We start from the raw sequence: 27,882 nt of genomic DNA on the forward strand, positions 1-27,882 counted from the left end.
TTTGGAGCTACCCACAAGAGCTTGATGCACAGCCTTGAAGAAGATGATTTATCATTGAAAGCTCACAGTGTTTTTTTGTTTTTGTTTTTTCTTAAGGGTCAATTAAAGGTATCACCTGTTCCTGCATTTGTATAAGTTTTTGAGTGTGCAGTGGTCTAGTGTTTCAGGATTTTAGAATGACAATATTCTGGCAGTCTCAAATCTTGGTATTATAAGGTCCTGCTGTTACAAAGGCTTTGTACTACAGAGTCTTATTCCTCTAGGGTTTGCAAAACATTTTTAGTAAAACAATAACAATTATAATCAGCATAGTATCAGTTCACCAGATATTAAGTTACAGATTTCTAGAGTTGCAAAGACTGCAGGAACAATACAATTTCCTATTGAGAAATTATGCTTGGATCTCCAGGCCCCTGGAGAAAGAAGATTGTTTACAAACTGGTAGGAGGAGATTTTGAAATCTGAAATACCGTAATTATAAATGTAATGCATTTGAAATTTATCTTATCATTGCAACTCCACACCACTTTGAGCACTAGGCATCAAAGAATAACAATCATCATGAATCTGGAAGTTGAGTCATGATAACTGGACTTCTTTTTTATTAGGTTGAAATATTTCGCTACTTATTCTTCAGTCTATTGGATGAGTAGTAAAACATTTCAACCTAATAAGAAAGAAGTCCAGTTTCATGACTCAACTTCCAGATAACCTCACCTGGATGACTGAGAATCTTCGCAAATCTTTATGGATATTACTCCATAGATGCTAATTGGTACAAAGTTGGCCTGGCTGGGTAAGCACTTAAAAGTATTTGTGTACATTTTTAATATTCTTAAAGGTTAAAAACTGCTTTCTACTTTATATATTCTTCTTTTTAATAAATCAGATATTTTAAGAGATATATTCTCTGCCTTTTGCGATTTAAACATGCTTTTTAGGCTATAAAGCTCTTGCATTTTTAGAATGTAATTGAAACATTCTTGTTGTTCTTTTCACTCTTAAAAATATTTGTATGGTATTTTACACTAAATTCTGACAAGTATTTGCCTGCAAGTTTAGTTTTCATATACTTTTAAAGCATTTGTGCTTACAATTTTTATAAAGATGTAAGACTTTTGTAATTTTACAACAACTCTGAAGTACTCTGCATTTATGAAAATAGAAGCAATGTAGATAAACAAAGCTTGTAGAATTAGACAAGCCAATGTTGCCTGGAATTATTGCTACAATGAAAAACCTTATACTTCAATACTCAGATAATTTTGATATGATTGTTAATGATTGTTTGGTTTCATTCTAGGCTTAACTCTTTGGGGGGATAATACCATTTGTGACAAACAGAGGCTTCTGATTTCCTCCCTGGAGGTCTATAAAGCTTTGTAGAACTCTTAGGGGGGATTCAGACATTGGTTTATCCAATATGACAATCAAAGCAGGGCACACTAAACATATTAGGCTTTGCTTTCAGCCAACCTTCCCTGTAATTTTTAATACTGAATGTATTTATTTATTTATTTATTTATTTATTTATTTATTTATTTATTTATTTATTTATTTATTTATTTATTTATTTATTTATTTAACTTATATGCTGCCCACTATACCCAAAGGTCTCTGGGTGGCTTACAACATTTAAAATACAATAAAAAGTCAAAATAATTAAGATGCAATTAAAATATATACTCTAAAAATTGCCATCGGGCCCACAGCTGAAGTTATTTCAATTAAAAGCATTCTGGAACAGGAAGGTTTTGACCTGGCACCGAAATCTCATCAGCATCAGCGCCAGATGAATCTCAATCAGGAGGGCATTCCATAGTCTGGGGGCAGCTGCTGAAAAGGCCCTTCCTCTACTGGCCATCCCTCTTATCTCCTTGAGGGATGGCTCTTTCAAAAGGGCCCCCTGGCTAGATCTTAACTGCCGGGTAGGTTCATATGGAAGGAGGTGGTCCTTCAGGTATCCAGGGCCCAAGTCATTTAGGACTTTATATGTCAAAACAAGCACTTTGAATTGGGCCCAGGCAGCAACTGGTAGCCAGTGTAACTTAAACAAAATCTGCTTGATATGTTCCCTAGCGGCCGCACCACTCACCAGCCACACAGCTCGATTCTGGACCAGTTGCAGTCACCAGACCGTCTTCAAAGGCAGCCCCACGTAGAGCGCATTGCAGTAATCTATACGAGATGTTACCGCTCGTCCAGCTACAGCTGTAGCTGGTATAATTTCCGCAGCTGAAGAAGGCGCCTCTGGCCACCGAGTCCACCTGGGCTTCCAGTGTTAGACTGGGGTCCAGGAGCACCCACAAGCTGTGGAACCTGTCCCTTAGGGGAAGTGTAACCCCATTCAGGGCAGGGAAATGGCCCTCCAGCCTGTCCGGTGAAGCACCCACAAACTTACTCCTATCAATGCTACCGCACATTGACTTGACATTTTAACAGAATCTTGACCAATGGCATCAATATATTCTTTCTGGATAAACCAATTTAGAGCCACTGAAATATACTGGTATATTCATTCACATGACTCAAGATTAATTGCAAAGTCATGTCAGTTAAAGTCATTTTGTTGGGCATTAAAAATTTCAAGAAATTCTCTGCTTGGTATATAAGAACATAAGAAGAGCCCTGCTGGATCAGACCAAGGGCCCATCTAGTCCAGCTCCCTGTATCTCACAGTGGCCCCACCAAGATGCCTCTGGGACTGCACAAGAGAACTAGATACCTGTCTCCTGATACCGCTCCCCTGCATCTGGCATTTGGAGGTACTTTCCTTTTAAGCCTGGAGATTATAAATCCCCATCATGTCTTGTAACCTGCAATGGACTTTTCCTCCAGGAATCTGTCCAATCCCCTTTTAAAGGCATCTAGGCCAGATGCCATCACCACATCTTGTGGCAAGGATTTCCACAGACTAACAACATGCTGGGTAAACAAGTATTTTATTTTGTCTGTCCTCACTCTCCCAACACTCAATTGGAGTGGATGTCCCCTGGTTCTAGTATTGTGTGAGAGGGAAAAGAGCTTCTGTCTTTCCACTTTATCCATCCCCTGCATAATTTTATGCATCTCAATCATGTTCCCCCTCAGGTGCCTTTTCTCTAAACTAAAGAGCCCCAAACGCTGTAGCCTTTCCTCATAAGGGAGGTGCCCCAGCCCAGTCATCATTTTATTCGCTCTCTTCTGCACCTTTTCCAGTCCCACTATACTGTATATTTTTGAGGTGTGGCGACCAGAACTGTACACAATAGTCCAGGTGCGGCCTTACAGGTATTTTTCTATCATTAATAATTTAGGGTCACTTGCCACATTGGCCACTTAATTATTCAACCAGATAATTTATCACACACAGCAGATCAAATTATACAACTATGCTGGAAAGAGATAAACCATACAAAGATGACAACAGGTGGTATTGGACACAGCAAGAGACAATTCATTTACAGAATGTTGTACAGATATGTGATTATAAAGCTATCAAACCTGTCTGCAAGTAAGTGATGATAATGGTACCAGATAGCTGATATGGTACCACATTTGCCTCCTTTACCTTTGGGTGGCCAACATAGCCTTCTTAGATGAAAGAATTTCTTAAGTACTAAACATCACAGCAGGAAGTTTTTACACCTCTCATAATTAAATTAAACTTTGTTTTATTACTGTTCTATGGGTGATACACATGGGGATTGTTTGCAGGTACGGCTGCTCAATTACAAAAGTATGCTGGAACTGTATCTTTGGAGCATGGGTCCAGAGGATTATGCTTCTATTGATAAATTCTTTGTAACATACAGTTTGCCTCTCAGAGGATACTACTAAAGCTACATGTGTTTGCAACTCTGTATTGTTTTTTATGATGCAAGTTTGTTAATATCTTGGTTGGCAGCAATAAGATGAGAGTTGGAGGTAGAAAGCTAAATGTCTCTCAAAAACAGGGTGCTTGGAAGCACAGAAAAGCCATTTCTTTCTCTACTGCTCTCTACATTTCACTCTGTATTGCTTAAAATGGCTTAAGTAAAGGTTCCCTTTTAGTCCAGTTGTGTCCGACTCTAGAGGGTGGTGCTCATTCCCGTTTCCAAGCCGTAGAGCCAGCATTTGTCCGAGGACAGTTTCCATGGTCACGTGACCAGTGCGACTAGACATGGAATGCCATTATTTTCCCACCAAGGTGGTACCTATTTATCTACTCGCATTTTTACATGCTTTCGAACTCCTAGGTTGGCAAGGAGCTGGGACAAGTGATGGGAGCTCACTGCATTGTGTGGATTCAATCTTACGATTGCTGATCTTCTGACCTTGCAGAACAGAGGCTTCTGCAGTTTAACCCGCAGCCACGCTCCCTTTTTAAAATGGCTTAAGAAAGACTGAAATATGCTTTTCTTCAGAAGAAAAATCCTCTCAGGGGGTGATCAGATGGGCCCTCAGATGTAGTCATGTTAAAATAAGGCAAACCAAACCACAGCAAAAGGGAATATCATTTGATTCACGTTTGGTAGTTTCGTTTGCTTTATTTGAAGGTGACAATGAGTGTTTTCAATAAGAGTGATCCATTCTGCTCTTTTTACAAGCTGTCCTGCTCCTTTCTGGTTCAGAAGTAGGGCTGCAGTTTATTTGGTGTGAATGGGAGTGCTCCTGAAAATACCATTTTGTAGCCCTTACAGTTGGTTAGTCTGCACCCAAATAGAGCTGTTGATGGTGTTATTTGAAGTGTCAGCTTTGTGACGTATTCAGTGGGGTATGACATCAGAATTCTTATTTTGGTCTTTTTTTAAAAATACTTCACTAAGGGATGCAGCACAACTGTAGTACTTTGGAGGGGTTTTTTCGGTACAGTATGTGTAATATATATACCATGCTAGGTTGATGCATTTCTGTAGATCTATGTCACTTACTTTATTTAACAAAACAAAAAGAGGAAATATTTGCAGCCTGCAGAATGAGGGCTATGAAAAAAGGCAAGGGAGAGGACAGGGAGGGTGTGTGTGTAAATAATTGAAATGGGGACAAATTTGAGTAATTCAAAGAGGTGCCTGCATCCTTCTCACAAATGAATGGAAGACTCATTCAATTGCAAGATAAAAATAGATCACACTCAAGACAGGAACCTTTTAATTGTGAACCGGATCACTCCAACTTCCCCTCTCTTGTTTTGCCCTCGGTTGTGTGTCTCAGACTATCTTTTGCTACCTGTTTGCCTCTATAACTAAAGAGAAGGCAGAAAGGCAGGGGGAAACATTGACGTATCAGGGACAGGAAAAGTCATTTCTATGATATGCATTGCCTCCTCCCTTCAAGATATTTTGAGAAGCACTGAGGGGAAGGTGGAGAGAGAACATTGGCAGCAGGAAGGTGAGCAGATGGCTCTGCATAGGATGCTTGTGCTACCAATTATCACTTGCTCACCACTCTAGAACCACCTTGTTCTATTGCATATGTGATCCTAATGAAAGAATTGCTTTCTCTAATTTCATACTGCTGAGTTCCAACAAAATTATTTTGATTACTACAACTATTCCTTATTGTGGATTTCCGTAGAACCATGAATTCACTCACCCTTCTGTCAAAAGAAAGAAAGAAAGAAAGAAAGAAAGAAAGAAAGAAAGAAAGAAAGAAAGAAAGAAAGAAAGAAAGAAATGCAGAGGGGGTTACAGCTTTCCATTGGTGAGACACATAATTACAGGAAACAGCCTCTGTTAATATTATTGAATTACTGAGTGATTTCTCATTTGATGCTTTTATGCCATATGAACACCTTTCGAAACAAACAAACAAATATATACACAAACACATACCACCACCACCATTAGTGGCAGTGGCAAAAATAATCCAGTTGTTAAGGAAAAAAGAAACTCACATTGCACTTTGGTCACCGTATAAAGCTCAGAAAGTAAAGAGGCATCTGAAGTGAGACAGTATGCTTACAGAGGGGACACAGTCGAGATACGCTATTTTCCAATTAGATGTGCATGTTCTCAAAATGAATTACAGTCTATTATTTATTAAGGAACAGACCTTTCAAGTGAAATGAATGCCACACAAATCTTTTTGATTTAGATCAGTTCGTATTTCCATTTAACAATAACCACCAGTGTCATATTGTTAACAGAAGCTAAGTTTGCAAGCCCAGAGCTGCAGGGTGGGGCTGCTACAGCAGTGATGAGAGGGACGATCAACTGAGGAAAACATGTTTCTCACTATTCTATTTTCACTCAAGATCTCTGAAATTAATTTGAAACCAGCTGTCAGTGCTGAGAAAAAGCTGTGTGGTTGCAATGGGTATCATTCATTTCAAGATCTAAACATAATGGACGGCAGGCTCCTTCCTTCCCCATCCCTCTTCACCTGTTTAGTTGCATTTGCCGGCATTTAGCCCCCAAAGTGGTAGCCAACAAAGATGGTCCCTATGAGGTTTTTTCGCTTTGCGAAGCGAACATGGCAAAGCGACCCATTTTTAACAGCTGATCGACTGTTTCAAAATGGCCACCGGGAAAACAAAATGGCCACCCACTGTTTTTTCTTGCTTTAGAGGCACCGAAAATGGCCGCCCCTATGGAGGATTTTCACTTAAAGGTGAGTTTTTAAGCCCATAGGAACGCATCAATCACGTTTTAATGCGCTTCTATGGGCTTTTTAATATCATTTAGCGATGAAATCGCTTAGCAACGTTTTTTCCCTGGAACGGATTAACGTCGCTAAGTGAGGCACCACTGTAATGCGAAGCTTCCATCCGGAAAGCAACTATTTTGAGAAGGGAGGGAAGCCATTTTGTGGAGGGAAGCCATTTTGCGGGGCTGGAAAAAACATCATTTTGTGAACAAACGGTTCACAAAGCAGGCTCCTAATCAACGTAAAGCGGATTTCTCCATTGGAACCATCATTTTGCAATTGCAATAGCGATCACAAAAATGTCATCATCAAGTGATTTCGATGTCATGCGGGGTAAGCATCTAGCGGAGCACCACTGTATTTTTAAGTAAAGTTGGTTCGGCCCCCAAACACAGTTGCAGATTTTTCATGTGGTACCCTATAGTAATTAATTGCCCACCCCTGTTGTAGAGCCTTCTCTAGGAAGGCCTGTCTGATATTTCCTTGAGGTACCAATAAAAAAATACACGTCTCCCCAGACTTTTAAGATCTATACTCATGCTCTTAACTTACAGCAGTTCTTATTTTATTATCTATCAAATTAGCTTGCTTTATTATTTCTGTTTCTTGTACGTGAACTGTTTCTCACTACTTTGTTACTGTTTTGGATTACAAGTTTTTATTCATTTTCAATAGGAGTTGGGTATGGATACAGGAGAATAAGGAAGGGATGAGTAAGGATGGGGAAAGTGTAAAATTCCAGAGCGCAAAAGAGTATTCTTACATCCACTTACTTACTTATGCTAAAAAGGGAAATCACATAAGTAAACAACTACTTTGTTACTGTTTTGGAAACACACCTTTTTATTAAAGGTGTGGGAGGGAATAAATTATGCAAATGGTAACAGTGGAACACATTGTTTTGGAAGATATCACACTTACCTTCAAGAGCTTGTGTGGTGTACTGGATAGAGCGACACACTAGGACTCAGGAGACCTGGGCTGAAATCCCCACTCAGTAATGAAAACTCTCAAGGGGTGACAATGGTAGAATTCTATTAGGGTTCCCAGAAGTTGGATGCAACTTAATGGTGCTTAACAGCAACAGTAATGCTCATCTTCATTATGGGTTTTTAAGCAGGGGCTCCTTGGCCACCTGCTAGGGTGCTGTAATGGTAGACCTATATGAGGAGAGTGTTGATACTTTCGAACTCTATGATTGTATATAAGTAAGTAAATAAAAGATCTCTAACTATCACAGTGAGTTTGCAAGAACTCGACAAGGTTATTTTTGAGATTACTTGTTCATCATCATCATAATCACCATCACCACCACATTAGAACTGTAGAGCAAGAAGAGATCCTATGGATCATTGAGTCCAGCCTCTATCAAGGAGGCACAGAGAGGAATCAAAGTCCTAACCTCTGGCTCTACAGTCAGATTCCTAAACCACTGAACTATTCATGTTGTTATTGTTGTTATATCCTGTCAGAATTGACTTATACCAACCCTAACAAGGTTTTCAAATGAGATACAGTATTTAAGTTCCACTCCTCCAATCATTGTCCATGGCTGAGTGGGAACTCAAACCCTGTTTTGTAAAGTCCTAGTCCTTCACTCTGTCCACAACACCACACCGGGAAAACTTCATCCATAGGGTTGTTATAAATCAGAAGTGACTTGACAGCGCAGAACAACAACAAAAGATCACAAAATTTTCCAATGGCAAGTGTAGCAGAGATGTAAATTTTTTAATTCTTTGTCATATTTAGGACACTGCTTCATCTTCAGCAACATAGCACAAACCTCTGACAAGATGACTGGATTATGAGTGGATGGACTGACAAATGAAGAAATGAGAACAAATATTCTGCATTCTAAGGAAGCTTTTATTTAAATGCACTGAAAGTGATGACTGCAGTCAGAATACATGTCCATCATAGTCAGGGAGAGGGTGATAGTGACAAAACACTGCAGCCAGTAGTGGGCAGAACCAGAGGTGAAAGCAAACCTATTGCATGCGTGGGCACTCACAGATACACATAGGCATGCAAACATATACACATTAAAACATATGCAGGAACATTCATACAGAGACAGGCAGGCAGACAGGCATTCACTCAGATACTCCCTTCCCCACCTCATTCACTGACTCCATAAATCTTCCAAAAAATTAGAAATAGTCCCAACTTCTGCTCTTTCCCTTTACATAATAATAATGATGTGCTCTTGAAAGAACACTCCAGCTTTGCATACAGCATCGAAACAACATGGGAAGTAGCAGTTACCGGTTGCAAGTCTCTGTTTGATTGATGTAGAGCGTGACACCAGGGGCTACTTTTGATTGTGGGAGAGGTCATTTATTTATTAATTATTTTATTTGTTTTATTAGACTTCTACCCCACCCATCTAGACCAAAGGTAGCTACCATCCACCTTAAGCTGGGCAGCCCCCAGCCAGTAAGGTGCTGCCTCACCACGGTCTGTTAACCTCACAGGGTGCGTGGGGTTTAGGGTGAAAGATGACAAGCAGATCGATAACCCTGTACCATGCAACAATCATAAGAAAACATCTGCCCTAAAGTTGGGCATCTGGAATGTTCAGACAATGACCCCTGGGTTTTCTGATGACCTGCAGAAAATAGACCATGCGCGCAAGACAGCTGTCATCAACATGGAACTGAGTAGGCTGCAGATGGACATTGTTGCCCTGCAAGAGACAAGATTGCCAGACTTGGGATCTGTCAAAGAAAAAAAGTTGTTCTGGCAGGGAAAACCATTGAATGAGAACAGGGAACATGGTGTTGGCTTTGCGGTTAGAAATACTCTGCTGAGATCCATTGTTCCACCTATTGCGGGGAGTGAAAGAATTCTCTCTCTGCAGCTCCATTCATCAGCAGGACTGGTCACCCTTATTAGTGCACATGCACCAATACTGTAATCTACAGCAGAAGTCAAAGATAAATTCTATGATGATCTGGCAGCTACTATCAGAAAAATCGTGGAGAGAGAGCCGCTGTTCATTCTCAGAGACTTTAACATTAGAGTTAGTGCTGATCACAATTCTTGGCCCACTTGTCTAGGCTGTTTTGGCATTGGGAAGATGAACGAAAATGGCCAACACTTGCTGGAGTTTTGCTGTTATTATAATCTTTGTGTCAGCAACACGTGCTTTAATACAAAGCTTTGACACAGAGTCTCTTGGAGACATCCAAGATCAAAGCATTGGCATCAGCTCAATTTGATCCTCACTAGATGCTCTAGCCTTTCACATGCAGTTATCAGGGTGCTGATTGTGATAATGATCACTCCCTGGTGTGTAGCAGAGTAAAACTGCAAATAAAGAGATTGTATCACACGAAAAAGGAAGGAAGACAACATATGGACATCAGCAAGACTCGTGATCAGAGAAAAGTGGAGGAATTTGCTCAAGCACTTGGGGAAACTCTTCCAGGCCTCGCTGGTGCAAATGGACCTGAACAATGGGAACATTTCAAGAATGCTGTTTATAACTCTGCCTTGTCCACATTTGGCAAGAAGACCAAAAAGATGGCAGACTGGTTCGAAGCCCATTCAGAGGAGTTAATGCCAGTCATCAAGGAAAAGAGGAGAGCTCTAGCAGCATACAAAGCCTGTCCCAGTGAGTATAACTTGCAGGTTCTTCGAGTTGCTCGTAGCAAAGTCCAACAGACTGCCAGGAGATGTTCTAACGATTATTGGCTTCAGCTCTGCTCTAAGATACAGGTAGCAGTGGACACAGGTAACATCAAGGGAATGTATGACGGTATCAAGCAGGCTTTAGGTCCAATACAGAAGGAATCTGCTCCTTTGAAGACTGCTACAGGCATGATCATTCAGGACCAAGCAAAGCAGATGGAACGCTGGGTGCAGCACTACTCCAAGCCATATTCTAGAGAGAATGTAGTAACTGAAGAGGCATTAAATAACATCGGGTGCCTGCCTGTCTTGGAAGAGTTGGACAGTGAACCAAGTTTAGCAGAAATAAAAGCGGCATTGGATTCCCTCGCCTCCAGCAAGGCACCTGGGAAGGATAACATCCTGTTGAAGTGCTGTGAAGAGACCATCACCACTAAGCTGTATGAAATCTTTTGTCTTTGCTGGAGGTAAGGTGGAGTACCACAGGACACGAAGAATGCAAACACTGTCGCATTGTACAAGAACAAAGGCGACAGGGGCAACTGCAATAACTACCATGGCATCACTTTTCTCAGTGTTGTAGAGAAGCTGCTTGCCCATGTTGTGCTGAAAAGGCTCCAGGTGCGTGCAGACAGTCTATTCAGAATCACAGTGTGGATTTCAAGCTAATAGTTCCACCATTGACATGGTATTTCCCCTCAGACAGTTGCAGGAGGAATGTAGGGAACAACAACAGCCACTTTTTGTGGCCTTCATAGATCTTACAAAGGACTTTGATTTGGTTAGCAGGGATGGCCTTTTTAAAATACTTCCCAAGATTGGATGTCCGCCTCGTCTCCTTAACATCACCAGGTCCTTCCATGAGGGAATGAAAGGCACTGTGGTTTTTGATGGCTCAATATCAGATCCTTCTGACATCTGAAGCGGAGTGAAACACGGCTGTATCCTCACGCTGACTCTGTTTGGGATCTTTTTTGCTGTCATGCTGAAGCACACCTTTGGAACTGCAACAGAAGGTGTCTATCTCTGGACGAGATCAGATGGAAAACTCTTTAATATCTCTAGATTGAGAGCAAAGACCAAAGTCCAGCTGAAATGCATGCGGGACTTCCTCTTTGCCGATGATGTAACTATTTTTGCCCATTCTGCTGAAGAGTTCCAACAACTAATGAATCATTTTAGTAAGTTCTGCCAAGTTTTTGGACTAACAATCAGCCTGAAGAAAGCACATGTCATGGGCCAGGGTGTGGACTCACCTCCCTCTATTACCCTCCTGAAGTAGCTTAGAAATAATTAGCATTATTTAAAATTTTCAAAAGTAGTGTCCAAAGATGTCTTGACATAAAGTGATTTTTGGAAAGGGGGCCATGGTTATCTTAACTTAGACAGCGATCCTAAGTGAAGTTTGTATGAATATTTAGTATTTAAACCACAAAGTGCAGTGGGCTATTGGTGTGTTTGTGGCTATCAAACAGCAGCAACTACTACTGGAGAATAAACTGAAAAGCAGGGGATCATGTTCATTGGTTCAGGAACTCAATTTAGAGATTTTTTTCCTCTCTTTTTGCACACTGTCAAATTGATTCAAATTTATGCTAACCCTTTTCAGGGACAGTCTACTGAAAAGTATTCTACCAGCCTCTATTTATGGCAGCACCTGGGAACTGTGCAAATTATTCAAGATTACACAGAAGAAAAGAATTTTAAATGTAGCAAAAGAAGATTCTAATGCAAGTTTCTATGTTCTTGGGTCTGCTTTGGTATAGACACATGGAATATTATGGATGTTCCATGTGTCTATACCAAAGAAGGGGATGGTGTGTGGATCTATCTTACTGTCCATCTGTTCTCATCTCCCATTGATTAATATTACTAGTTACATGCACTGGTGCTTAATTTCCAACAAGGTTTGGGGGAAGGATTTAGTAAAACACTAAAATAGAATGGTGATGAGGAGTCAACATGATTGCTCAGGGCCTACAATGATGGTTTTATTTAGTTAACTTCCCTCAATACCAAGCAAAAGCAGGGTCCCAATTGTGCAGCCTTACAAGTGAAAGGCTCCAGAAGATACAAGGCTATTCTTACTACATATTAAAACACTAGTAGAAGCAACCTAGGTTTACTGAGCAACAGGATTCTATGAGAGAGAGATCAGATTGTCTAACTTGTGCAAGTGCTTGGCTTCTCAACAAGATCAAGTGAACACAGGAAACTTTCAGTTAAGTAATGGAAATCTAACTTGCAGTTTATTCTGCACTTCTGTGTAGAAGAAAGCCCTACTGTGTTCAATAAGGCTTACTTCTAGGTGAGAATATATAAGATTTTAGCCTTGATCCTTACATATGAGACATGAAATCTGTTGGCTAGTCATTTAATGATCCTGTGTCCCTAAACTGTAATGTTCCTGATCACTATTGGAGCAAATATCTTTGCCAGCCAACAACAAAGCACAAAGTTGTCTTTGGCATAACTAATTTTGAAAATTGAATTCATTACAGTATAGTGTACAGAATCTCTAAGTTTTCTATAGTATGAAAGAAGGAATAACGTGTCCTAGAAATGCTTGCACAGATTATACTAATAACATGTGACAGAGCTAGTAGCTAAGCCAATTGGAATTAATTCTCCAAGTGCCCTTCTAAAGTCAAGTTACATTATATGCACCTAGCTTATTTTTTCTCTAAGTAGATTTCTGTCAAAATCTGTAAGACTATTATTAAGTATTGGCTGAATGCTCCATTGTTTTACAACAGACTAAAATTACTTATTTTCCATTAATTAATTGCAACAATTTTTCTTTGGAAAAAATGGCTCGGTCATGTGCCGCCTTATTATTCAATACCACTCAAGTTCTCCATATCATCTGAACAATATTTACAATGTTCATAATTAAATTAACCGCAGCACAACAATGGTCTTAGAAAGTGAACTGACTTTCTCATGGCAGGTTGCCCTTGCATTTCTGCCAAGATTCAAACACAGTAAGTGTAACTCCCTGGGGTGACAGTTCAACTTCTTAGGTTAATTTAGGAAACAGGATTAGCGACTTTAGCACACCTTACTAGTCTCCAGCCACTCAATCACTGTCCCAAGCTCTTACAGAGAGGCGCCAATTTGAAAATGGCAGGTCAAGTGGTATGGCTAGTTTTGGACCACAGTGTGAAAATGATGAATTTTGCAGCCCAGGGCAGCCCAAATGGCCATCCAGAGAGGAGCAAGTGTTTTGGAAGTGATAGTGATTGTTGCTGCAATTTTTTTCCTTCACACTAAAAACATTTATAACCTGGGCAACATGGGGGTCAGGTAAAAAACAAGTGCTATCACCTGTCTTTAGGACTGCAATGTATATTGAACATTCCCTGTCTGTGGGCCATTGCTTTGTTTTCCATATTTGTCAGCATATGCTTATTAATAGGATTTTGATAGATTTACTCTTTGTAACTTTAAACAGCTCTTTTGGTACTCCGTCTACTCCTGATCATTTATTTCTTCCAGTTGCTTTGAGAATAGCTTTCACTTCATTTTCTGAAATTGTTCACCAAAGATTCTCCTTTAAAGAATCTGTCATATTTGCTTCTTTTTTTGTATAATTCTTCAATACATTGTTTCCATTTTCTCTTTGTATTATATTGATCAGACAATATATCCCTCTTTTAATCTTTCTAAATTTCCTTTTGATTTTTGACAGAAGAGATCTCTTGCTCCTTTTATTACTGTTGTTATCTTCTCCTTCAGCATAGGAGCCTTGTGGTGCAGTGCTGCAGTCAAGAGTTTGTGCACAACCTGAGTTCAATCCCAATGGAATCAAGTAGCCAGCTCAAGGCTGACTCGGCCATCTATCCTTACGAGGTCAGTAAATTGAGTAACCAGCTCTCGGGAGGGGGCAATGTATAGCCTACATAATTAAATTGTAAATGGCCAAACAATGCTTTAAGTGTTACGGGTTGGAATACAGTATAAGCAGTACACTTTGCTTTATTTCTTTGCAGTTATTATTGTAATGGTTCTTTTTGTTCCTACATGCGATTCATTAAGAAATTATATTTATAATTCTGACCCAATTTCGGTCACTTTTTTGCTTATATAATATGTCATTAATAATTTTGAGAGTTTCTTCCATCATCCATCATGGCTTTTCTTTTCTTTCAACCACAGAAACAATCCTTTCAATTATTCCCTTATAATATCTCTGGTTTCATCCCCCATTTTTTTCTCGTTTATAGTCAATTGAGATTAGTAACACAGATCTATTCTTTACGTGGCATTTAAATTTTTCAGAACTGTTATTTGAATTATATTTTGGCACTAGAATCATTTATTGTTTTACATCAGCTTTCTTCTAATATTTGGAAGTACAGGTCATAGCCTGTACTGCAATCTACTTCTTGTCTTGTTCTGGTGAACTAAACAGAGCTTCTCCATCTTCTGTTTCTATCTCCTTGATTTCTGTGTTATATATTCAGTGATGTCCACAAGTGTAATTCTCTGTGCAACTGTCTGAGACATGAAAGCAATTTCTGGTTTCAGATAATTCAATCTACTGTTCTCTTAATGCATTTCTAGGTCTTTGGTTGAATCCTCCAAATATAGCTTGGTTTTGCTTTATTTCAAACTTTCAGGTTCCAGTCATCCATGATTAACCACACATCCTGTTTTGGTATATGATCAATTTCCTCCTGTACCTCTGCATAAAAACTTCATCTTCTTCAGCATCTGTAGCTGGAATATAGATTTCATGTCCAGAGCAATATTTTATAAGGAACTGGGTATAAGAAAGCAATGGCAGCTTCATGCAGATGATGTTGATGAGGCTTGGACATCAGGCAGAGGAAGGAGGGTGACATGACCAAGCAGCTACAACCACACCTTCCTCTTTGATAACCTAAGCCAGACTGCTATCCACAGCTGTAGTGGAATACAGTATATGGTCCCATCAACAGTGCTGAAATAAGATTCTGCACATATGCAGGTGAGAGTGTCTTGTCTTGTGCATCCAACAATAAAAGGCTTTAACAAAGAGGATGGAGAGTAATTTGGGCTCAGTGTAAACACCTTATAAGAATAACCTTTTAAATATGTTGGTAATTTTATTTTTTAAAAAAATTCTTTTTAAAGAGAAACTAAGTCCATTCTGTATAGCAGGAAAGTTCTGTAAAGCAAGGACACTAATTCTATACAGAACCTAGGAATTTTCTTTGAAATATAGCCAGGGAAGGCTCTTCTTGCAGACAGGCCCAGCGAATCTTGATAAGCATTTCAAAATCTTACAGAAAGAGCAAAGGATATTCACACGGTGTTTTTTTCCCCTCTGTTTATTTTATCTTTGAATTATACATTGCTAGGAGTTGCCTTGGGAAGGAATGTTTTCTTTTTTTAACAAACTTGCCCTATTACAATCAGTCAGGAGGAGCTGTAAATGTAAGGGGCTCCTGCCACGGCCAAAGGTGCAACTTCAAAAAAAGTCTGAAAACTCGTCACATAAAAACCTGTACTGTAGCAACAAAATCTCTGAGAGAAATCCAGAGAGCTTTATATCTGTCCTTCCTGTGACTCTACTATCAACCAGTTTCAGCTGTGAGTTACATTAAACTGCCCAAGAATTAAAAAAAATCTATTTCAGACTCAAATGACTTGGACAGATGTTCTGCTCCCTCGTGGTCTCTATTGAGAAACCAATTACTATGTTCTGTGTGAGAAAGGTTTTTACTAATACTGCAGGATGTTGATAAAAAGCCCTGTACAGAAGACAAGAAAAGCTGGTAAAGCCATGTTGCTAGTGTTCAGGTTAAGGCCTTGAAAGGCAATTATACATAGAGGGAGAACTGCTGAACATAGCATTTGTACAGAGCTAGAAGAACAGTGAAGGTTTCCTATGTGAGGCAAAGTAAACTAGGCACCGCAGGTGAAGGTGCAATGGGGCAGGGGACAGAAGTACATATGAGAAGCCAGATGTCTCTATGGCATATAGCCTGCCTAATATAGCCTTCTACCATCAACTGAAGTGGGTAATAGGTCTGTTCTGCCCTCAGCACTGAAAATTAGGTAAGGTCTCTAGACAGGAACAATACAAATTTCTTCTGTTTTTTGAATATGGAATAGCTGTGGGTGGACTCTGTATCCAGCACTGGTTTTAACACTGTGCAGACTTACAAGAAATTCTTATTACTAGGCCTCATTCCTCAGTAAACACACATAGGATCATGATGTATTTACATATTACACTAATTTCTCAACTTTCCTCTACGGAGCCAGACATAGTTCTTTTCTCCACATTTTATCCTTACAGCAACTTGGTGATGTAGGATAGGCTGGAAGATAATGAGTGATTATAAGAAGATAACTGAGCTTCATGGCTAAATATTTTGTAAAGATGGTCTGATGAAAGAATTGTTCTTTTATTCTGTTTTAGGTGCGGTTGATCTTAGACATTTTTAGTTCCACACAAAATAATAATGTAATAAACTAAATATGAAAATCTAAGAATTTCTATTTTCAAATATAATGTATGAAACCCAGACTCTCCTGAATTACACACTTCCTGAAACTTTCAAACATGGTGGGCCTTCCAGCTCTGTATTACACTTCTGTGCCAAGTGCACAATTAGTGCTGCATTTGAGCAAAATTTGACTTTCTGTCCTTGTTAGGAGCCAATGTGAGAGATAATCTAGATTTGTAAACAGATTGTTGCAGAGAGGTGACTGAGGCACTCTTTCCACGTTTATGAAATCATTCAGAGGAGTCTTCTGGACTAAAGTTGGCATTTCAGTCCGTAAATCAGTCAGCAAGCAAAACAAGCTAATTTCCATATTCCCAGAAGTAAAAGAACCTTCTATTGTGACACTCACATGCTCACACTAATTAAGAAATTTCCTCTTCTAGTCATTATCTGCAACATCTGTTTTCTTTCTCTCTCTCTTGCCTTCTCAGCCATCTTCTTTTCAGCCCTGCACTTCTCTGCCTTCTCAAGGCTGCACCATTTATGCTGAACTAGAACATTTACAACACACTGGATCTGAGCAGAGTTTCAGCCAGTTAATGACTTTCTCAATGTTACATCCATAAGGCCTGAAATAACACAGCTTTGTTTAAGAATCCCTCTAACAAAGTGACATGATCTAGGTCAGTGGTTCTTAACCTTTATTACTCGGATGTTTTTGAACTGCAACTCCCAGAAACCCCAGCCAGCACAGTTGGTGGTGAAGGCTTCTGGGAGCTGCAGTCCAAAACTCCTGAGTAACCCAAGGTTAAGAACCAGTGATCTAGGTGAGAAAGTGATGGATTAGGACTCAGGAGAACTGGGTTCAAATATCTATTTGTCCATTGATACCAACTGAGGGAGTGGCACTTGTAAAACCACTCCTTAAATATCTCCTTTGAAAACCCTATTATGTTCATTGTAATTTAGTTCAAACTTGATGCCACATAATACAAACAAGAACCAATTGATCAACATATTTATCTTCCCAGGGCTGTTGTTGTACTTTTGGGTGAACTATATTCTACTATATCTGAAACCTGAATGCATCACCTAGAATTTCTGAATCATTTGAAAAGCACATTATCTTCCCTGTTGAAATACTGAAGTTTATATTACTTCTGAAAATTGAATGACTTTGTACTGTTTCCAAATCAATCCATTTTATATGTGGTTTTAAAAAGAGACATTCTCGATTGTATCTGAAGCACACATACTTTGAAGACTTTTTTTAAACAATGGGTGATCTTACCAATTAATTATCTTGTCAGTTCTGAATGATGGTTGCTATTTCTTCCTATATTAGAAAAAAAAACTATTTTATATTTGAAGCTTGGATGATTTTGTCCTACTTTACAGTCCAGGAGGAAACAAACAACTAACATACTGTATGAATCTTTCAAAGTTATCAATGCCACTGATCAATGCCAGTCTAGAGTATGTACAACAGAGTACTAGCAGCAAAACAGGCATACTAGCAGATATTGTATTTTAGAATCACAGGTTCTTATGCAATTCACACCTAGACATATGTCTATGAATTGAGTGATAGATTTCCAAGGGTCAGCTCCTTTTCCATGATGAAGTAGATAATCTCTTCAGTTACTATTTAAGATGCGGTAGTGATGTAGTGCAGGTCTTCATGCAACAAGTAATGTGATTAAAAGCACAAGGGAGCAGACTATAATCTTATTACCCTGGAATCATGCCTTGGCAAGGACTGCTTCATTCTCTTATTTGGTCATCCACTTAGACTCTCTGCTTTGTCTTCTAGTATACCTACTCACTTTCTATAGCTGTTCACAGTTGGAAAACCTCTTGCTGTTTAAAAGTAGTAATGCATTCAGTGAGAAAATTGCCACCATACAACAAAGCTAAATCTCTTAGTATACAGAAGTTACAAGACTGTTAGCTTTATCATATGGTGGCAATATTATCACTGAATGTATTTTTATGTTCACCCAGTATCTGTTGTACTATAGAAATGGATGACTGTCAGCATGGGAAGCTCATGGAACAAACTATGGGGCATGCCAAAGTTCCCCGCTACTACAAAGTTGTCAGTCATGCAAGATTTCTTATGCCCTTACTAGAACTAAGGATCCATACAGGTAGACCACTTGACCACTCATACACTTACCTACTTTTGCAGGACCACCCTACACACAGGTAGGTACTTAAAGGCCGCACTCCAGGGACCAAAATGATTTAACTTCATGTTCCTGTTATTCACTTATTCAAAAGCTGCTGGGTCTACCAAAAAAGATGGCAGTGGCAGTAGCATAATTCAACAGCTGCAGCAGCAAAACACATCCAGAGACCTTCCTCCCTTGATTGGTAGTCAGAGCTGTACTAGTGCTGCCATACCAGCAAAGATGCCAGAACATCCAGCAGAATTTCGACATTTCTTTTTAAAACAAATGGAAGAGGAGAGAGGAAGGAAGGAAGAAGAGGGGAAAATAAAAAGCTACCCCACCATCATTATGCTCTTCCCTTCCGCATGAAACAGTACATATCATTAGATGCCATCCCTATTTTCATTCCTGCTGGAGTTGCTTGTAATACTTCCCTCATGGGGCAAATTTGAAAAAGGAGAACAACTCAAGTCTTTGTACAAGTTACAGCCAGAAATAAATGCATCAAGTGAATGACAGCTTGCTCTACCAATAACAATTTCAGTAGTGTATCCCCTTCCTTCACTGTAAGAATAGTTCCTTGGGGAAGGATGCTTTTCCTCCTCTTTCTTGCTTCCCAGATTTTCTAGGATAGTGAGCTACTTCTCTCTGGCAGTGCTCTTGAAGAACTGGAGCAGAAAAAGTGGAGTACCAGGGAACTCAGTTCCAAAGGGACAATGAGATATCATTCTCAGCATACAAAATGCATTCTTTTCAGGAACTACCCAGTTAATGCTGGCTTGAATCTCTTACAGAACTCCAGAAATGCACTGTTCCAAAAGTGTAATAAGGATTTTATCATATATGTGAAAAGTGGAGAACACCAAATCATTAGATTTCTACTATTCAATGAGCAGAATTCTGTTGCAAGAATTATTCTGTGCAACTCTAATGATGCTATAGCCACAGAGGTGCTGTGTTGGTGGAATTCCCTGTTCCCTCCTCCAGATCACTAAGGATCCACTTCATCTTGGGAACACTTTGGAAACTGTACTAGAGTGGGGAATTAGTTAAAGGCAAAAAAAAAAAAAAATCCTGTACAGCTCCACAAACAGGATTCCACCATTATGTGGGATTGCTGAATTGTAGTGTATATGCAGCGTATACAAGTTTTGTATAATGTTGCAATGCTAGCACAAAAGGATTAAAATACAAGAAAGCAGAAGCTATGGAATAAAACAATCAAAATAATGTATACAATCATATATATGAGAAAGATATAGAACAATTCAGCCAAGTATGACAACAAAGAAAACTTTGTCCAGAATTTAGATTTCAGCATAAGTGTCACAATTTGTTGTGTGGAATTCTGAGCTGCTGAAATACAGTATTTCATTCCAATATCTACTGTACAATAATGTCACCATTCAGAAATCCTCAACGAGTTTGTCCACCTAAATCCTCAAGACGTGTCCTCACAGCATTCTTGAAATCAGCACTGTTGCACAGACTGTGAAGTAGGTAAACAGTAAATTTAAAATCAGAATGAAATTTATCTTTCTGTGTAGTGTCTAAAAAAAGTGGGAGCACCTCTTATATCCCAAGTGAACAAGAAAAATCCAGGACAAGAAATTCCCTACTGTTTCACAAGACATTAACAAAAAAGAATATAACAAGTAGGTTTAAAACAAAACAGAATAAACTCTTCTTCATGCCACCAAATTGAGATCTGCTTTAAATTGAAATAATAAAAAATAAAAGTCAAAGCTAAACTTGCTGTTGAATTATTATTCTGGGCTATTCTGTTCCGACATTAGGCACTGAAACAAAAGTCAAGCATGAAAGTAGAAATGACAGTCTTTTTCTTCAAAGCTGATATGATCTGTTTCCTTGGGTACTTCATCCCTGATTATGGAAAGCGAGTGACAGCTACACCAGCTTTAGGAATATAGGACGGAAAATTGCTGTTTGCAGAACTGTTGTTCTCAGAACATTTCCTAAATGCCAGAGGAAACCACTGTGTTTAATCTGTGCTGGGCCTTTGTGCTTTTTTGCCCACCATCATTAAATGTTATGGCTAAACAAAGGACAAATACATAATTCCTTTCTTACTGAAACATCATAGCAGAAGCTTAACACACCTCAGCATGTCATTGCCATGAGGACTTGGACCGAAAGGAGAGAACTGAGATTTGTTGTGTTAGATCTGTTCTGAAGAAGCTGTCAGCAGAAGCAACAGCTGACAGCTGACAGCACAAGCCCAAACTGTTTGTTTACCGAACAGCTGCTGATAAGGCCAGGGCTCCCTAACTCTGTCTAAACAGAACTGGATAGTTTAGTCCACTTTTAACTGATGCTGGATTATACTATTCTGTTGATTGCTTTGTCTCTTGTTGAGGTTTTTGTTGTTCACCTGCAATGTAATCCTATTTTAATACCACTGTTTTAATTAACTGGTATGTGTGTACACACATGCACACAAAGGCAGTTAAAAGTATTTAATAATAATAGAAGAACAATTTAAAATGTTCAGAAATGCATTTGGGTTTCTTGTATCTTCTTTTTAAATTATTTATTCATTGGATTTATACCCCGCACCATCTGGCAACCAGACCACTCTGGGCGGCTTATTGTCTTCCACAGTGCACATGTGGAAGGCAATAAGCTGCACAGATACAGGTTCACATGCACTGGTGTACCTTGGACATGTGCAACTACAGATTTTTTTAATAGGTCCCTATCGAAATGTAGCCCAAGTTCTTGACTGAAGACAAGGAAGAAGATGAATTGCATTTCTACTGCACTTTTCTTCCAGTGAGCTCAATGTGTTGCACACAGTTCTTCTCCTTTAATCTCACTATAATCGTTTGAGGTAAATCAAGCTGAGAGATTGTGACTGGCCCAAGCTCAGCTTGTGAATTTCATGGCTAAATGGGACGCGAACATGAGTCATAATCCAAAACTCTAACCATAATACCACACCGTTCTCTTTTTACTATTGTTTAGTTTAATAACAGGAAAAAAATGCTTGAGAAGTTCCAGCATATCATGATGCTGTTAGTGGCACAAAAGCAAGTCCAGTTTAAAAACAAAACTAACAGCCATTTGAAACTCTGTTGCATAGTTCCTTACGTATGCAGACTTTCATATTACACAGTGGAAAAATAATTCAGAGTGATTATAAATACGTGCATATACTTAGCAAATCAGTATAAAAATGCAGTAGTATAATACATTTTTTGCACTGACATAAATGACACAACAAATGGTAGAGAACTGGAGATGATCACAGAAGTGGATATGAGAGCCAGTAGACAAATATGTGCTTAGTAGACATATATTGGAAAGCCTTTGGGATATAAAGTGTGAACAGGCTTTGTTTTAGCTGGATTAAAAAGGTTGTATACAATTCACTTTGTGTGACCTTTTCACTCTCCCTCAACCACAAAGTCCATCATGCCCTCTAGAGAATGATGTAGAATTCCATCAATTATGTGACACTGTCATGCGTGCTGGGGTCCTTGTATTCGGATCACTTTGTAATAAAAAACTGGCAGGGCCTCTGAATCAGGAAATATCCTACATTTACTCTTTAATATAGCTTCAGGACCAAATTAATTTTATTTAGTCCTATCTTCAGCGCTGGATGTCAGTATCTGTCACTGTAAACAGATATGTTCCCATACCCTGATTAAAGGCTTGACTACACACACAGTTTCTCCACCATTTACTTGATTTGATTCTTCCTGCCCACTGATACACCCTTAAATTTCACTCACTTGGAACAACCATCTTTCTTTTTCAAGCTGTCCATACAAAAATGAAACTGCCTCAACGCTTCCTAGAAGGTGTAGTTCTTTGGAGGAACACTTCCCATTAAATTCTAGGTCTTTCAGGAAGTAATGGAGCACTTTCCTTTTTCCACTGGAAGTAGGTTTGAGACAGGCCTTTGAAGGGAGGCCTGTTCCAAGGCAATGAAATGTAGCAGTGTGTCTGTGGGCAGGAAGTCCTTGAATTCTTTGAGAATTTTATTTTATTTTATTTATTTATTGGACTTGTATCCCACCCATCTAGACTGTGCCTAGATGTGTTTTGGAAGCTGACCCCTCCAGCAAAAAAACAAAACAAAGAGCAAACCCCTAGCTATCACAGGAACATGAAGCATATCAGTAGTCAGAATGAAAGTATAGGTCAATATATTCCCTGTGTATAAACACTATTCAAACTTGATCAGGGTTGAAAATTTCATATTCTAAGCTGCTCCTTGGTATGAGTGGGATCTAAATTGCATCATCTCACAGCAGACATGATCAATATTCAACGTATCAGTATACTGAATGAAAGAATTTCTTTCTTCAGTACTAAATGTTTATTACCTGTCAACTATCCTTTCACAGAACACAAGTGGGAAAATATATCAACTTGGTATTTTTAATACCAATAGCTACATATGTTGGTCCATATGGAAGCGGGTGCTGGAATAATTAAAAATAGCTGTCTACAATGAAGAGAAGGTTAATCAAAGTGTAGAGAGAAAACATGGGTTCTGGTAGCTATGGGTACATGAGACAGAGAGGGAGGGAAGGAGAAGTATGGGGAGGAAAGGAAGCCAAGCCAAATGAGAAGACAATATAAAGATGGAAACTACTTATCACTGACTCTCTTGCACAGTAGTGGCAGACAGCCACTTCTACAAGCAAATTTATGTCATTGCTTTCAACATGTTTCCTTAACATTCATTTGTCAGGGACAAGAGTTGTTTGAGATTTTTTTATTTTGGAGATTTCTATGTTTTGGATCTAAGTGTTTTGACCATCATGAGAACTCAGGTTTCATTTGATCTAGAACATGCTTATTTGTCTTTGAGCAGGTAAATGGTATAGGTAAAACTCTCATCTAACACCATATTTCAAATGAGATCATTTCCCCCCCCAACAGTTTTCTTCATTGTTCAAGCTCTCACATCCATACATAGTAATTGCCCTTGAACTCTAGTGATGTTTCCTTATAGTTAAAGGACCTTTCTTTCATTCATAGCTGTTCTTCCAAGTTTCCACATTCTGCTTTCTTGGCTGCAGTCTCTACTTGGACTGATGATTCAACTGAAGTGCAGAAAATTTGTAATGATTTCAATTTCTTAATTGTCCACATTAATATTACAGTGGGCCCTCTACTTACGGAATTAATCCGTATTGGAATGGTGGCTGCAAGTTAAAAAGTCTGTAGGTCGAGTCTCCATTGACCTACAATGCATTGAAAACTGATTAATCCCATAACCAGCCATTTTTGTTCCATTTTTGTTCCATTTTGGTTTTTTTCCTGGTCTGTAAGTCGATTCTCCGGCTGCAAGTCGAACCTAAATTTTGTGGCCAGAGAAGTCTGTAACTCGAAAAGTCTGTAAATTGAGCCGTCTGTAATTCCCCTGCAGTCATGATTTTTGTCTTCTTAATGTTCAACTACAACCCTGCTTTTGTACTTCTTTCTTTCACCTTCATTGGTAGATTTAAATCATTGCTGCATTCTGCCAGTAAAAGTCATCTGCATATATTAAATTATTGATATTTCTTCCACCAATTTTCTCTTTCCTGAATCTACTCCACCTATTTGTATTATATACACTGCAGACAGATGAAACAAATAGGACACAAGGTAGTTTATTCTGACACCTGTGCAGGTTGAAAACTTTTCTGCTTCTCCATATTGTATCCTGACAGTGGCCTCTTGTCAAGATTCTGTAGTTTTCAACATCAGTACTTGAGCCTATCAAGAACTTTTTGTTTCTGTCTTGCATAGTTACTTCACCCAATTTTGTGTCATCAGCAAATTTGATAAGCATTATATACACTCCATTGTACAACTCACCAATAAAAATGTTGAAAAGCACTGGACCCAGGACCGAGCCTTGTGGTACCCCACTTGCTACCCCCTTCCAGTCTGAGAAGGAGCCATTGATACGCACTCTCTGAGTACAATTCTATAGCCAACTTGTGTACCCCCCCTTATAGTAGTTCTATGCAGTCCACACCTCTTTAGCTTGCTAATCAAAAAATGATGGGGCACTTTGTCAATGGCTTTGCAGAAGTCAAGATAAATTATGAATACAGCACTCCCACCATCTACCAGAGAGGTTATCTGTTAAAAAATAAGATAAAATTAGTCTGGCAGGATTTGTTCTTGACAAATCTGTGAGGGCTTCTAGTTATTACTGCATTGTTTTCAAGCTACCTGGAGAGTGGCTGTTTTATCATCTGCTCCAGAATTTTTCCCTGGGATTGATGTCTGGTCTGTGGTTTCTAGGTTCCTCCTTTCTGTCCTTTTTGATAATAGTGGTTCTGATAGTTCTTCAGCCAGATCCTCCAATACTCTTGGATACAGTTTATCAGACCCTGGAGTTTGAACTTGTTCAAAGTTTACCAGCAGGTGAAAACTTTTCTCTTTAGGCAAGCTTTCCCTTAGTGACTGGCTGCTGGAGTGGCATTTTTAATGGATTGTTGTACCTTTCTGCTTTGAATGTGTTTTGGTGTTGCTTTTGCTTCCTATTTTTTAACTGTTATTAGCTTTAAATACTGTATTTTAATGTTGTAAGGAACTTTTTTATTATATAAGCCACTGTTGGGCCCTTTTTAAGGAGAAAGGTGGGGGTAAACATATTTTAAACAAGCAAACAAACAAACAAATAAATAAATAAAGTAGAGATTATGCATCAGAACAATTACATTTATGGCACATCCTCTTTAAAAAAAAACAATGATCCACAGCTTTTATGATCCATGCAGTCAGAGACTGGTGTAATCAATAAAGCACAATCTGATTTCTGAAACTCCTTGATTCATTCTAGTAACCAACCTACATTTGCCATATGATCTGTTGTGCTCCTTTCCTTTCTGAATTCAATTTCAATATCTGGCATTTCTTGTTACATGGCTAGTATCCTGTTAATATTAATGTGTGTGTGCAGCTGCAACATGGAAGATGCAGGGACCACTTGACAAGGTATCAGTCATGCATGATCACAGTCATGATCAGCACCTTGTCGGAGCATCATTGTACATTTCACCAGTTGGAGGTTTGCATACATAAATACTGAACAGGATAATGGCCCGTGTATGGTAAATACTTTTGTTTGTGAGAATCATTATGCTTGCCTGGGAGAGTATGCAATGGTCCTATCTTTACTTCATTCTTTGGCATCTCCTTTCTTGGGCAGCATTATGGACATTGATCATTTCCAGTCTGTGAGTCACTGTTTTGTTTTACATGCTTGTTGGTAAATTCTTTTTAGAATTTTGATAGAGACAGCCTCTGTGGCTTGATCTAGTTCTACTGGCAATCAATCTACTCCTGGTGATTTGTTTCTTTCAATTGTTTTGCGAGCAGCTTCCATTTCTAAAATTGAATATTCTTCAACAAAGCATTTTTCTTAAATTAGCAGGGCTTGATCTGACAGGCATTTGCCCCACTGTTTGGTCTACTGTGTGGATTTCTTGGTTTGCTCTTTTTTCCAGCAATCACACAAAATAATAACTGGAGTGAACGAAACCATCTCCAGAACAGTCCTACTTGTACCTTTTTGAACCTCTGTCAGGGACTTCTAGTTCTCCTTTTTCAGTGTGTTTTATTGTTGGGGATGGATCAAAAGTGAGCCTTCCCAGCTGTCAGGGCTCTTTTCAGTTTGAATTTCCTAAATCATGAAGTAGCTGCACAAAACAAGCCACTTCAGGATATTGGCAAATTGAACACTTCATCTGTTTCTCAGCAGAGGGCAAGGGAAGTGATTTTTTAAAATTAGCTTATTTTTTATTTATGTATTATTTTTATTTAATATAACAAAATATAACAAACACATAAATGACAAATAGAACCACAACTCAAATATACAGTGTAACCCAACACCATCAGAAATATATATCAATCTAGCTACTGTTAACATAATAACAATTAGTTCCATTTCCCCCTATCTAATTGACAGTTTCCAAATATATTTAACAATGCTAACATTAGACATCTTTGTGATCTGTCCCTAATTTTTTTTTAAAAAAAAATCTCATTAAAGATCACTCTAGATCACTCCATATTATCCCCTTATTGTTTACTGCAATTTCTGGTATATATCTCAATTGATGAGCTATGTAATATAATTTAATATCAGTTATTTCCAAACCTCAGTTCTTTTGAGGAAGATACCATCATTTTTTGTTTCAATTTCATTTTCATTACAATATGTATTAATCATATTCTGCAATTCTTTCATTTTCTTATCAGCTATCTTTAGATGTAACATCAAAAATACAAAATTTAATTTAGGGATTATCTTCATTTTTACTAGTGCAATTCTTCCAAATGAAGATCACTTCAACTATTGATATTGTTTAATTTGTTCCTTAATTTGTTTTTTCACTTTTTCCAAATTCATTTTAACAATTTCTTGCAAGTTCCAAGTAATATTTATCCCTAAATATCCAATACTATTTTTACTTACCCTCAAATTTACTCCTTTCTTAATTATCATAATTTGCTAACAAAAATTCTGATTTACTCCAGTTTACCTTTAGTCCCTTTACTTCTTCAAAGATTTTTAAATGCCATTTAATATTTTCAATATAATTCATTGGATATTCAATTGTTAATAATGTGTCATCTGCAAATAGGTTTATCTTGATTTTATCTTTATTCTCTAATCATTTTATTTTTGTATCTTTTCTAATTGTATTTGCTAATAATTCTATTATCAAGGTAAATAGTACAGTATTGGAGATAGGGTGCATCCTTGTCTTGTTCTCCAGCCTAATGTAATTGTTTCTGTCATACCATCATTTACTAAAGCTGTGGCAGTATTCTCTGAAAACAGTTGCTGAATAATATTTCTAAAATGTGCACCAAAACCTATTTTTAATTAATATTTTTAAAGTTGACCATTCCACCAAATTGAAGGCCTTGAAAATATCCAGCAATAGTATCCCTGCTTTTGTCTGTCTCTTTAAATGTATTGATTACATTTAGTATCCTTCTCATTAAATCCCCCATTTGTCTACCCTTTAGAGATCCAT

General features: G+C 38.5%; 1 protein-coding gene and 1 long non-coding RNA gene across 5 annotated transcripts in view; one reads left to right on the top strand and one right to left on the bottom strand.

The window, feature by feature from the left end:
• The window catches only part of BSN (bassoon presynaptic cytomatrix protein), a 344,713-nt gene that overhangs the window by 122,115 nt on the left and 194,716 nt on the right, over positions 1–27,882 (bottom strand). The gene's annotated exons all lie outside the window — the stretch shown is intronic.
• On the top strand, positions 10–27,859 carry LOC144586759 (uncharacterized). The gene is made up of 2 exons (XR_013541779.1): positions 10–14,094; positions 14,865–27,859. It is a non-coding gene; the product is annotated as an uncharacterized LOC144586759 (long non-coding RNA).

This window comes from Pogona vitticeps, chromosome 2 (genome assembly GCF_051106095.1).
Source record: "Pogona vitticeps strain Pit_001003342236 chromosome 2, PviZW2.1, whole genome shotgun sequence".
Taxonomy (NCBI): Eukaryota; Metazoa; Chordata; class Lepidosauria; order Squamata; family Agamidae; genus Pogona; species Pogona vitticeps.